The sequence below is a fragment of the Argentina silus genome (assembly GCF_951799395.1).
Source record: "Argentina silus genome assembly, chromosome: 19".
Lineage (NCBI taxonomy): Eukaryota > Metazoa > Chordata > Actinopteri > Argentiniformes > Argentinidae > Argentina > Argentina silus.
The window spans coordinates 16,844,303-16,857,112 of NC_139673.1; positions in this window are offsets into that span (position 1 = coordinate 16,844,303).

The following is a 12,810-nucleotide window of genomic DNA, read 5'->3' on the forward strand; positions in this document are numbered from 1 at the left end:
TTGTCTCCTTCTCACCAAGCTTCTTGCTGATGGTCTTGTAGCCTGTAGTGGCAGCTTTTCAGCGGCCGCTTCTGAGAGCGGATAAATCCGGACAACGCGCGTCTTAAAGTATAGATTCATTTATTTGTTCCTTCAAACTCAAATTACAAACAAAGATGTCTCTATCGCATTCACGCGGTTGAAAAATTGTTTGCCACTTCCGCTCTACCTGGTCATAGGTGACCCATCCCTATATTAGACATCTGTCAATCAGAACGTCAGACGTCACACTTAATTGGTCAGACAGAACACGGCAGTCAATCACAGTTCACACAAAGAATTAGGTCATTGTAAACCATAATTCACCATACTATTAAACCATATTTCATCAACTTAAATATAATAATTATTTCAATAGCATTTCATCAATCTTAAATCACTCAAATTCATATGCAAACATAAATATCAAAATGGCTCCAACACTCCGGCCCCTAATTGGCCATAATAAGGCAATTCATAACATAAAATATTCACAGGAGCCACACAGTTCAAAAGTCCATTGTCACATTATTCACATTTTATGTTTTTTCTTTTTTTCCACATTAGTTTCAATAGTTCATGAAAAGTCCATCAAAGAATTTTCTTTTTCCTTTCAAAAATATAAGCCCTTATAAAAAGTCAAGGGGATTTCAAAGTCTTTTCTCAAAAAATGTTCTCGGCATTAATTCAATAGTCCTTTCAATAGTCCTTTTCAATAGTCCTTTTCAAAATCATATTATTTACACATTTCATTTCACATCATAAAAATCAACAGGTAAGTATCCCACAGATTCATATGTATTCTTTACTCATTCAAAATGTGAAATATACTCTTGTGCATAGAGAAGGATTTCAGTAGGTTTCAAGATCTTATCGAAAATAAATGTTATGTTGTGAGCAGTGTAGTGTGGTGTTTGTCAGTATGTGAGTCAGTCAGTCGGGTCTGTAAGATGGTCAGTCAGGACATGTCTTTGAGAAGACACAGCTTGGTAATTGGTCTTTCTAAGATGCCTGTCTGAGTTTTCACTTTGACACGACGTACAAAGCCTTTTTGCATCTGGAAAGGTTTCCATAATACGTCCCATAGGCCAGGAGTTTCGTGGAGAGGTCTCATCTATGATCAGTACTATGTCTCCAGGTTTCAGATTTCTTTTGACCTCATTCCATCTTTGTCTCTCCTGCATTAAGGGAAGATACTCCTGTGTCCATCTCTTCCAGAAGAGGTCTGATCGGTACTGGACCTGTTTCCACCTTCTTCTAGAGTAGCCATCCTGCTTGGAAAAGAGCCCAGGTGGAAGAATGGGTTTTCCTTTCAAGAGCAGAAGGTGATTTGGAGTTAGGGGTTCAGGATCTTTAGGGTCTCCAGATGTTACTGTAATGGGATGGGCATTGAGAACTGCCTCCACTTTGCACAAGGCAGTTTGAAGACATTCGTCATCTAAGGTCTGTTCCTTTGTGATGGAGTAAAGGATTTTCTTTATGATTCGAATGAGACGTTCCCACGCGCCTCCGTGGTGAGAACCATAAGGCGGGTTGAAACTCCATTTGATGCCTTTTGCATTCATTGAATCCTGTATTTTATTCATGTTTAGGTGAGCAAGTGCTTCTTTTAATTCTCGCTCTGCGCCCACAAAATTTGTTCCGTTGTCTGAAACAATTTCTTTGATTTGACCACGTCTGCAGATGAATCTTCGTAAGGCTGAGATACATGAATCTGTATCCATGGAGTAAGCCATCTCCAAGTGTACAGCTCTACTGGCAAGACATGTAAACAAGGCTCCGTATCTCTTCACCCTGCTACGGCCACTCTTGACTTCTATGGGTCCAAAATAGTCCAAGCCAGTGTGAGTGAATGGGGGAAGATCTGGTGTTATGCGTGTGAGCGGTAAATCAGCCATTTTCTGTTTCATAGCAGTGCCATGCCATCGTCTGCAGAGTGTGCAGTCGCGGGTTATTTTCCTTGCAGCCTGATTCGCTTTGAGAATCCAATATTTTGTCCTGAGCTTAGAAAGCATTTGATTTTTTCCACAATGACCTACCAGATGGTGGGTGTGGTTCAGAAGAAGTGTCGAGAAGTGGTCTACATTAGACAGAATGGCCGGGTGTTTAAAGTCCTCCGGCATAGCCAACTTACTCAATCTACCTCCCACTCTCAGTATTCCATCATTAAGAATGGGATCCAACTTGTAGAGTCTGCTACTCCTTCTTACAGCTTGGCCTGCTCGTAAGGCATTCACTTCATCCCTGAAGGCTTTCTGTTGCACATAAGCAACAAGTGATTCCTCAGCATCTGTAAAATCCTGCATGGATAGCTGCTGGTCGGATAGCTGCTTGTTCTTCGCATATTCTTTTTTAACTGATGCACTGTGTGAGTTACCTGCCTTTTTCAATTGGATAAAGTGTCTCAGAGTCCGTTTGAACTTCAAAAGCCATGCCGTAGATCTGATGAGTTTGTCCCATGATGAGAAGTGTTCAATAAAGCGAGTCAGAGGGTCTTCATGTGCTGCTATAGCGAAGGCCACAACAGTTTTCTTTACCTCTGAGTCACTGTCAGAAAGCACGAGTGGTTCTGTGGAAAGTTTCGGCCAGTCAGCTTCGCATTTGGCCAGAAAGTCTGGACCGTTAAGCCAACATCCTTCTTTCAGAAAAGCCTCGGCTCGCATTCCCCTAGACGCATTGTCTGCTGGGTTGAGATCAGTCCTAATGTGACGCCACTGAGATTTCTGTGTCAGGTCACGAATCACAGATACTCGGTTAGCCACAAAAGTCTTGAATCTCTGAGTGTCATTCAGAATGTACTTCAGGACAGAAGTACTATCAGTCCAGAAGAAGGAGTCTGAGATCTGAAGCTCCAGTTCTTTCTTGAGCATATTGTCGATACGGGCGGCCAAAACTGCTGAGGTGAGCTCCATTCTGGGAATCGTGACCACTTTCAGGGGTGCAACCCTCGCTTTCCCCATCACAAACACAATGTGAGGAGGTCTGCTTCTGCTGGTAAATCTCATATAACTGACTGTCCCATAGCCACTCTCACTGGCATCGCAGAAGTGGTGTAATTGGGTGTCAGTGACATCAAAATCCACGGGTTTGTAGCATCTTTTAATCTTGAAGTCAGAGATCCTGTGAAGATCTTTCTGCCACTCGCTCCATTTTGACGCAAGGGCAGTTGGGATTTCATCGTCCCATCCGCAGTTGATCTTACACAGCTCCTGCTGTATCAGTTTTCCTGTGAGCATAACTGGTGATAAGAATCCCATAGGATCATAGACAGAATTGAGCACAGACAAGATTCCCCTTCGACTAACTGGTTGTAGTTTCAGAGTGGTGTCAAAGAAGAATGTATCGGACTCAACATGCCAACGCATGCCAAGTGCTCTCTCTACAGGAAGCTTGTCTTGGTCAAGATCAATGTTCTTTACTTCCTTTGCCCTTTCCTCTGCAGGTAAAGACGCAAGGACAGAACGACTGTTGCTGGTCCATTTGATAAGTTTAAATCCTCCAGTTGCACATATTTTCTTCAAGTTCTGAACTAGACTAATGGCTTGGTTTTCATCTGGAACTGATTTAACACAATCATCCACATAGAAATTGTGACGAATAGTGTTCAGTGCTGAGCTATCAGCTTTTCCTTCATTATCCTCGGCCGTCTGCTTGAGGGCAAAATTTGCACAGCTGGGAGATGAAACTGCACCGAATAGATGCACAGTCATTCGAAATTCTCTCAGTGCTTGAGTAGTGTCACCACCTGGCCACCACAAGAACCTCAGAAAGTCCACGTCCGTTTCAGGAATCTTCACTTGGTGGAACATTCCTTCGATGTCCCCCATCACAGCTACTGGTTCCTGTCTGAACTTCAGAAGTACCCCTAGCAAGGTGTTCGTAAGGTCTGGGCCTTGTAATAACTCAGTGTTCAAAGAGGTACCTCGGTAGGCCGAAGTACAGTCGAAGACCACCCGGATTGTCTTTTTACGCTTGTGGTACACTCTGTGGTGGGGAATGTACCAGAGTCTTCCATCAGTCCGGTGGACCTGTTCTTCAGGTACCATCTCTGCATGTCCTTTCACTAAGACATCGTTCATAAAACACACAATCATTCTTAAAAGACTCATCCTTCTCAAGTTTTTTCTGAAGGCTATATGCTCTTTGTTCAGCCATTTGCCTATTACTTGGCATACGAAGATCATCCTTACGGAAAGGAAGTCGGATTTCATAATGACCGTCTTTACCCTCTAACCGTCTAACCCTTTTTCTTAAGGATTCTTTCATGATTTGCAAAAACCTTTTATCCTCAAAAGAATGTTCGGTTTTCTCTTCATAGGTCAATTCTGGAAAGTCTTGGTTGTATTGCTGGATCAGAAGATCGCCCAAGCGAGCCACTGATATTCTATTCGTTGTTATCTGTGGTCGTCCATGTTTGTCAACATGTGAGCTGATTCCCAGTGGGCCGTTCACTATCCATCCCAGATGTGTCAGAACGGCATAAGGGCCATTGCCTTGGCTGTTGATGACCTTGAGTGGTTCCATAGCTTTGGGGATGTTCACCCCGATCAACAGATTCACATCAGCTTTAATAGAGTTCAACTTGACCTCATTAAGGTAAGGCCATTGTTTAAGATCTTCTTCTCTCGGGATGTTTTGATCGCTTACGGGAATAGCTCGTTGTGTAAAGACCTCTGGAAGTTCTATGAATTCTTTGCCATCAAGGCTGCATACTTCCAGTCCATATATTTTGAAGGTTTTCACAGATTTTTCATAACTCATGGTTTGAAGCAGAATTTCTGTTTTCCTCCCTCTGACAGACAGTTCTTCCATTAGTTTTTCTGTACAGAAGGTAGCAGAACTCCCGGGATCCAGGAATGCATATGTTTCTATTGAATGACTACTCTTGGTCGCCTTCACTCTCACAGATACAATTGCCAGTTTGTGGTCGGTTGGTGGCAGGCTGACTGTGACAGAGTTGGCCTGAACGGCTGTACCACAGCTGGTATTGTTTGTGGCTACTGCAGGTGCTTTAGTTTCTATGGCGCCATCTGGTGGCCAGTTTTCAATGTGTAAGAGCGTAGGGTGTTTCTTATCACATGAGCGGCATGTCAGGCGTTTCTTACATGTCTTGCTGAGATGTCCCTTCATCAGACAGGCAAAACAAAATCCATGTTTCTTAAGAAATTCCACTTTCTCCTTGTGTGGGAGTTTTGACATTGTTTCACATCTTTCCATGGCATGCTCTCTTTTACAGTAGACACAGGGTTTAGAAAAAGCATCATTTTCATTTGAAGGAGTGACCTTTGTAGATTGATGTCTATCTTCTTTGACATTGGCATTAGCAGCAGCATTAGTGGTGACTGGAGTTACTGCAGTGACGAAGCTCTGCTTGCTGGCAGATTTCCCATAGGGCAAGTTCACTGTAGGTGCTCTCACCTTCGCTTCTTTACGAACGTCTTGAATGTCGCCAAAGACCGGATCCTGCATTATTTTGGACTGTTTCTCAACAAATCTGACAAGATCATTGAATTTAGGCCTCTGTTGTGTCTGTTCCATAATGTCACATACCACTGTTCTCCATCTCCCTCTGAGTTTATATGGAAGTTTGGAGACAATTTGTTTCATATTGGATGGCAAGTCGAGTTCCGACATGTATTGAAAGTTTTGGGCAGCATTACAGCAACTTCTTAAATATAACGCATAACTGTGAAATGCCTTTCCGTCATCTGGTCTGATCATACTCCAGTTTAAGGCCTTCTCCATATAGGCAGTTGTGATTTTAAAGTCATTGCCAAAGTGTCGCTTGAGCAGGCGCTTTGCTTCAGCATACCCACTCGCAGCGTCCATGTGAAAACAGCTTCTGACAAGTTATTTTGGCTGTCCAACTGTATATTGTTCCAGAAAGTACAGTCGGTCTTCATTACTGTCAGTCTTATCCTCTATGTTGTGTTTGATTGCTTGCATGAACAACTGAAAGTCCAGAGGGTCACCATTGAACACGGGAACTTCCTTCTTTGGAAGTGATGTTTGAGCTACAACAGATACAAGCAGATTTGTCAAGTCTGAGTTATCTAGGGGTTCTAATGGTTCTCTTTCCGGAGTAGATTGTGCTCTTCTTGGTTGATTCAAAGTAGTTCTAGTGCCTCGGCTTGATAAGTTGGGCCTAGTCGTTGCAGCAGTGGTTGTTTGCGGTGCCGCCGTTGATTTCTGATGTAGGCCTACACGCATAGCCTCCTGTAGTGGTGTTTTAGGTATTGCTCCCAAATCCACAAAATCCGGCAGAGATATCATTGTAACTCTGCTGCTTTCCTCTGATTTGGAAAGTGGTTCCTCCGTTCTGTGTGACTTCTCCATATATCTCTCCAGGTAAGTATTCATGCCATCCTCAAGTCTGAAAGCTGTTCTTGCTGTTAATTCAGTTGGATCAATTTCTTCTAGGGCCTGTAGTTTGGCATTTGTGACAGCAAGATCTTCTCTTAGTTGTAATGCTTCCATTTTAGCTTGTAATTTAACCTTTTCCATTTCCATTTCGTGTTTCTCTCTCAAGGATTTAGCTCTGGCCAGTAAACCAGCTTTATCCACAGCAATTTTAATTCGCGCTGAATGGGCTGATGATGCCTTTGAACTACTCTTAGATACAATTGACACACTATCATGCACATCAACAAGTGATTGTGGGTCTTGCTGACGTTTTAACCATATCTCAGTTTGACAAATAAAGTCATTAAATTTTGCAATCTTCGGTTCATACCAGTCAACATTTTCATTTTCTTTCACGTCATCAGATAGCAGCATTTGAACAGATTCATGAGATTTCTTGAATGTCTTCAATATTTTCTGAAACTCTTCCAATTGTGCTTTCACAGCATCAGCATCGCCTCTACCAAATCTTATCATGTCATCATTAATTTCGTTCATTTTTCGAGTGCAATGCCCAAGTTGGCCGCGACGCGTTGCGCTGAGCTCTTTAATACCAAGTTTGCTTTGATCGGGCTCATCCGTGTCTGGGCTTTTGGCCTCCTTTCGAGGGTTTTCGGGTTGCTTCGTTTGTTCCTCAGACATGATCTCGGTTATTTTGTTTGGTCTTATAAATAATGATTCCTTCCTATACATATGTCGCATCAACGTACAAATAAACAGCGTCTTCATTTAATCTCCGTTCTTTCATTCTTGCCGTCTGTATATTCGTTCAGTGTTGCGCGCATAATTTATTCATTTGCAGGGTCATAATTATTTTGCAGATTTTATTGCAGGTTATGCTTAGTTACTGAAGTCTTTAGTTTGTCACAAGCAATCTTCTTAAAAGAGTGTCCACGTTGAATTAACACGTCGGGATCTCAATGATCCGCTTCAGTAAGATTTTTCAGTGATCGCGCAATTTGTATTGTCCCATCAAACATTTCAAAGTCTCTCCTAATGTCTGATCGTACCTGGGTCTGCAGACAATGGAAATCGCCAGGTTACTCACGGAGAAAGCAAGCAGATGCTGAACGTAGTCCAATGTATTTCCAAGCCCAGATCGAAGATGCCATCAACAAGTTTCTTTGTCCGACTTTTCGGAGCGCAATTTTTCAACTTAATGTAGTGGCAGCTTTTCAGCGGCCGCTTCTGAGAGCGGATAAATCCGGACAACGCGCGTCTTAAAGTATAGATTCATTTATTTGTTCCTTCAAACTCAAATTACAAACAAAGATGTCTCTATCGCATTCACGCGGTTGAAAAATTGTTTGCCACTTCCGCTCTACCTGGTCATAGGTGACCCATCCCTATATTAGACATCTGTCAATCAGAACGTCAGACGTCACACTTAATTGGTCAGACAGAACACGGCAGTCAATCACAGTTCACACAAAGAAATAGGTCATTGTAAACCATAATTCACCATACTATTAAACCATATTTCATCAACTTAAATATAATAATTATTTCAATAGCATTTCATCAATCTTAAATCACTCAAATTCATATGCAAACATAAATATCAAAATGGCTCCAACATAGCCCATTCCAGCCTTGTGCAGGTCGACAACTCTTACCCTGATGTCCTTTGAATTAGTGATGGCAGTTTGACACTGAAGCTTCGATACGTGCTTCAAACACTGACCAACAATTTTATCGAAGCACTGCTTCAAAGCTTGCTTTGGTGCGAAAAAAATCACGTGACATATGACGTCCGAAGCAGCAACTGCTTCGTTGCCTGAATGAATCACCTGACTGGTTCGCGGTCCAATCAGGTGATTCACTGGCACTGCCTCGTCTCGATTCTGACAGGTGACAGGTTGCAACAGTTTTGAATTTGAGTGCCTCAACACTTTATAACCGCTCTAAACAATGCACAATTTGTGGATTGTCGTAGTAGGTGCGTTGTTGCTGTTGAGTTGTTGGTATTGCGTTTGTATTCTCTGAGTGTTCTTCTTGTAATCTTTGAGTGTTCCCCATCCCACATAATCACCCCCTGCCATAGTTACACAAACACACCCAACCTATGCCATATTTTCCCCAGCACTCTCTCCTCAATAACACAATACACACATTCATCAATTTTTATTTGTAAATAGAACATGATATTCAGTCTTAGTGTGTGTGTGCATCAAAGAATTTCATCAAAGCAAAGATACTGTAGCGAACGGCGGGGTAGAGCAGCTTGCCTTAAGCGGGTATCGAACTCGCAATCTTTCGCTTACAAACCGGCCGCGCTAGCCACAACACCAAGAGCGATAACTCCCTTGGCGGAATTGCTAACGGGCCTTTCACAGGGTCGTTACAATACTTTAAATCCAAGGGTGATCAAAGCAAAGATGCTTCAGAACAAAAGATCTTTTCTACAAAAGTAAAGTAGTTTCTCCAACACTGCTCATTGAGGTGTGTGTGTGTGTGTGTGTGTGTGTGTGTGTTTGTGCGTGCGTGCGTGCGTGCGTGTAATTAAAAGCCTCCTGTCCACCAACTAGCCTGCCTAATTTGACTGCAGCCTTGCACTTCGCCAGGAGAGGTCACTGTAACTGAAGCTTCGAGTAATGAACCCATTTTCGAAACAATTGGCTCAAGTGGTTCAGTGCTTCACAAAAGCTTCATTTGCCCATCACTACTTTGAATGTTCTTCGGTCTTGCCCATGGTGGTGGAGAGGTTGGAATGGAAGAGATTGATTCTATTGACAGGTGTCTTTTATACCCATAACAAGCAGAGATTAGGAGTACTTTCTTAAAGTGACAGGACTAATCTGTGTGCCTCATGGGCATATAACCAGTCTGTATGAGCCAGAATTCTTGCTGGTTTGTAGGGGATCAAATACTTATTTCCTTCGATCAAATGCAAATGAATTTATAACTTTATATAATGTGTTTTTTCTGGACTTCTTTGTTGATATTCTGTCTCAATTTGTTAAAATAAAAGTACCATAAAAATTATAGACCGCTCATTTCTTTGTAATCGGGCAAACTAACAAAATCATCAGGGGATCAAATAATTATTTCCCCCACTGTACATCTACAACATGGACTTGTTATTGAATATGTGCAACTAGTCAGTGGGATTAATCAGTATATTGGTTAGAGTATGTACATCCATAGACGTTTTCTGTGGTGTGAGAAAGCCTGTGTAATAAATCCACCAAGTCACACCATGTCATATTTTTAATCAATGCTCAAAATTTCATCATGAAAATCATATTTTATGTTTTCACAGTCTGTGCACCACAGAGTGTGTGATCTTGTTTATTCAGCTTCTTTGGCCTGTGAAAAGAGAGAAAAAAATAAAGGATAGACAGGAATGAACTTCTTGCATATGATCACTTCAAAGAACACAATAGACTGTTTAGGGCAAGCAATTATTTGGCTCTGCACTCAGCTTTGAGTTCCAGTTTGAGTGTCAGCTTGGTTTGTATTAATCTGTCATTAACATGAGCACCCTAATACATTTTCCAATGCCAAACTGAAGGTTTTTACTCCCCCGAAGGATAAGTTTCTCGGAGACTTCCAAGACAGTTGTGAAGTCAATATTAACCTCTGTGTACACTGAATCTGAAATGGTGTTGTTGATGAGATAATATTTGGACATGAGTCAGGTATAGGGTTGACAGCAGCTTTGTTCCTTTCCAGAATCATGGCTCTTAGCCCTGAGCTTGTTGACCTGGGACTCAGCACGTGATATCAGCATGCTCCTCAGTCTCCTCCGTCTCATTCGGAACCTTACGCCAGCGTTTCCCAACCGCTGTGCCGCGGCACACTAGTGTGCCGTGAGAGATCGTTGGGTGTGCCGTGAGAAATTATCCAATTTCACTTTTTTTTATTAACATTTATTAATTTTTATCTGCAAATAATATGCCATTGTCGAGTGTCTGTGCTGTAATATAGTGACTGGCAGAGTAATGTAATATTCGTCCGGGTGGCAGCAGGTAGCTAATTGCCTCGTTCCTTCTTCTTAGAGACAAGAGAATTAGTGACGCATGCGACAGGTCGTGGTGACAGTGATGGAGAAGTTTTTAAAAAGGAAAAATGCAAACTCCGAACTGGGCCCTGGACAAGATTCTGACCCAGGTGAAGTACCAGGCCCTAGTATGAGTGGTGGTAAAAAGAAAGCAAAGAAGGTGAGCTTGAGGCAATACAGCGAAAGCTATCTTTCGTTCGGATTTACTTTCACCGGGGATGAGACGACACCGACTCCATTATGCTTGGTGTGTGGCGAGAAGCTGTCCAACAGCGCCATGTTGCCAAGCAAGCTTAAACGCCATCTCCAAACGAAACACCCGTCGCTTCAAAACAAACCGATGGAAAACACAGAGAAACAGGCAACTTTTATGAGGAAAAACCACAAAGGTGAATGAGAAAGCCCTCAAAGCTAGTTACCTAGTTGCTGAACTCAAAAAAGTCCCACTCAAAAAAGTCCCACTCTGTGGCAGAGACATTAAAACTACCTGCCTGCAAAGCCATTGTCAACGGGATGCTCGGCCCTGACGCGGTTAAAGACATAGCTAAAGTCCCGCTCTCAGATAACACAATTGCCAGGCGTATTGATGACATGTCTACAGACATCGAAAGTCATGTTTTGGGAAAGATACGCATCAGTAGGAAATTTGCGTTGCAACTTGATGAGTCTACGGATATTATTGTATCAGGCTACAGAGTGTCATTTTGTAACATTTTTGGTTGCTGGTGTGCCGCAAGATTCTTTCAATGTAAAAAATGTGCCGTGGCTCAAAAAAGGTTGAAAAACACTGCCTTACGCAACTTAGACATGTGGGAGTTGGCTTGTTCCTCCTGGGAAAGAGAGGTAGAGAATGAGAGAGAGAGACAACATTCAGCCTACAATGTTTGAAATGTTGTGAATGCAAATTAACCAAATTAAAGGGGAACATTATATGACTTTGATAATGATAGTTATATAACCAAAGGAAGCACTGTGTGAAACGGTTACTTGTGATATACATGAGTTAGTTGTAATTAATTCAACTATATGTATACCAAATGTCATAATGTATGTTGACTATGAACAAAATCATGTGTCTTATTTGCTTCAAGAATATTTGACTGTCAGTATGTGACTCACCGCTTCCTCAGCCTGTCTCTTGTAAGGCTTCACTTTAAGCTGCAGCTTATCTACCAGGTCCTGAAGTCTGGGAACATTCTTTTTATCCTCCTCAGTCTGTGGAAGAAGATTAAAGAAAATCAATTCCCATACTTCAATTGCATTCAGCTGCCTGACTGGACCAGAACATTACCTGCTAAGTGAGCTCCTTGACTCTGTGCTCGTACTTAACTGCATCTCCACCCCTTCTCTCCTCGGTGAAGATATACATACAGTGATGTGTTGTAGCTCTGCTCTACCCCACCTCAACTAATTCAATCATTTTCTCTCAGTACACAGACTAACATTTAATTTGATGTTGTTTCAGCTTTGATGGCCAGACTGTGCCAAACTGTACCAGAGATCCAGGTGGATGAGCTGAGAGTGACAGACAGTGAGAGTCAGGTGGAGAAACTGAAAACAAAAAAAGCATCTAAGGGTTTTGTTTTCATTGATCTAAATGGGGTAACAGGTTCCTTTTAAAACTGTATGTGATTGTATTATTTAATTTTCACTGGTCAATATACAGATCTTTCTACAGATTGAAGGGAAAGTTTCAGAATTATAAAATGACTTTTGGGTACTTTTTGTCACATTTCTGCCAACCATTTAAAGGACACACATACCTGGCACTCTTGTGTCATATATGTGTGTACTCTACAAACACTATAAGCCATAACTCGTCTTATTGGATGAATATTTATATAGGTCTGGCCATTCCAAATAAATGTGGCTTCAGCCTTGCATGATGTTGCTGGCTGCAAAATACTGTATCAAATCAAATCAAATCAAATCTACTTAACCACAGAGTTGGAGAGCAGTGTTGGGAAGATACTTTGGAGGGGTTTGGAGGACAGACTGGTCTCTCCAAGTAGTAAGGTCTTACACTCTAGATCCCACTGACCTAAAAGTGGACCCTGCGCAGATTGAGCGGGCAAGCATAAGCAGCATGGGAACCGTAATGGGCCAGTATTGCTGTGTTTATGCAGTAGCATAACATTTTTCATGAGAGCAAATGCAACACGACAACATACTCCACAATATGATTATGGAGTATGGTTACATGAATAAGTGCATAAGAATATCAACAAGAAAACACATATTGCTCTGGCAGAATTAATTGATTGGAGCCACATTTTTGCTCTTGCTATTGTTTAATGTTCCACGGTTCAAATTGTATTCAAAGGTACTCTTCACCATAAGTGTATGACAGATTTTTCCTAATTTGTACCATTTTGCCAAACATCAGT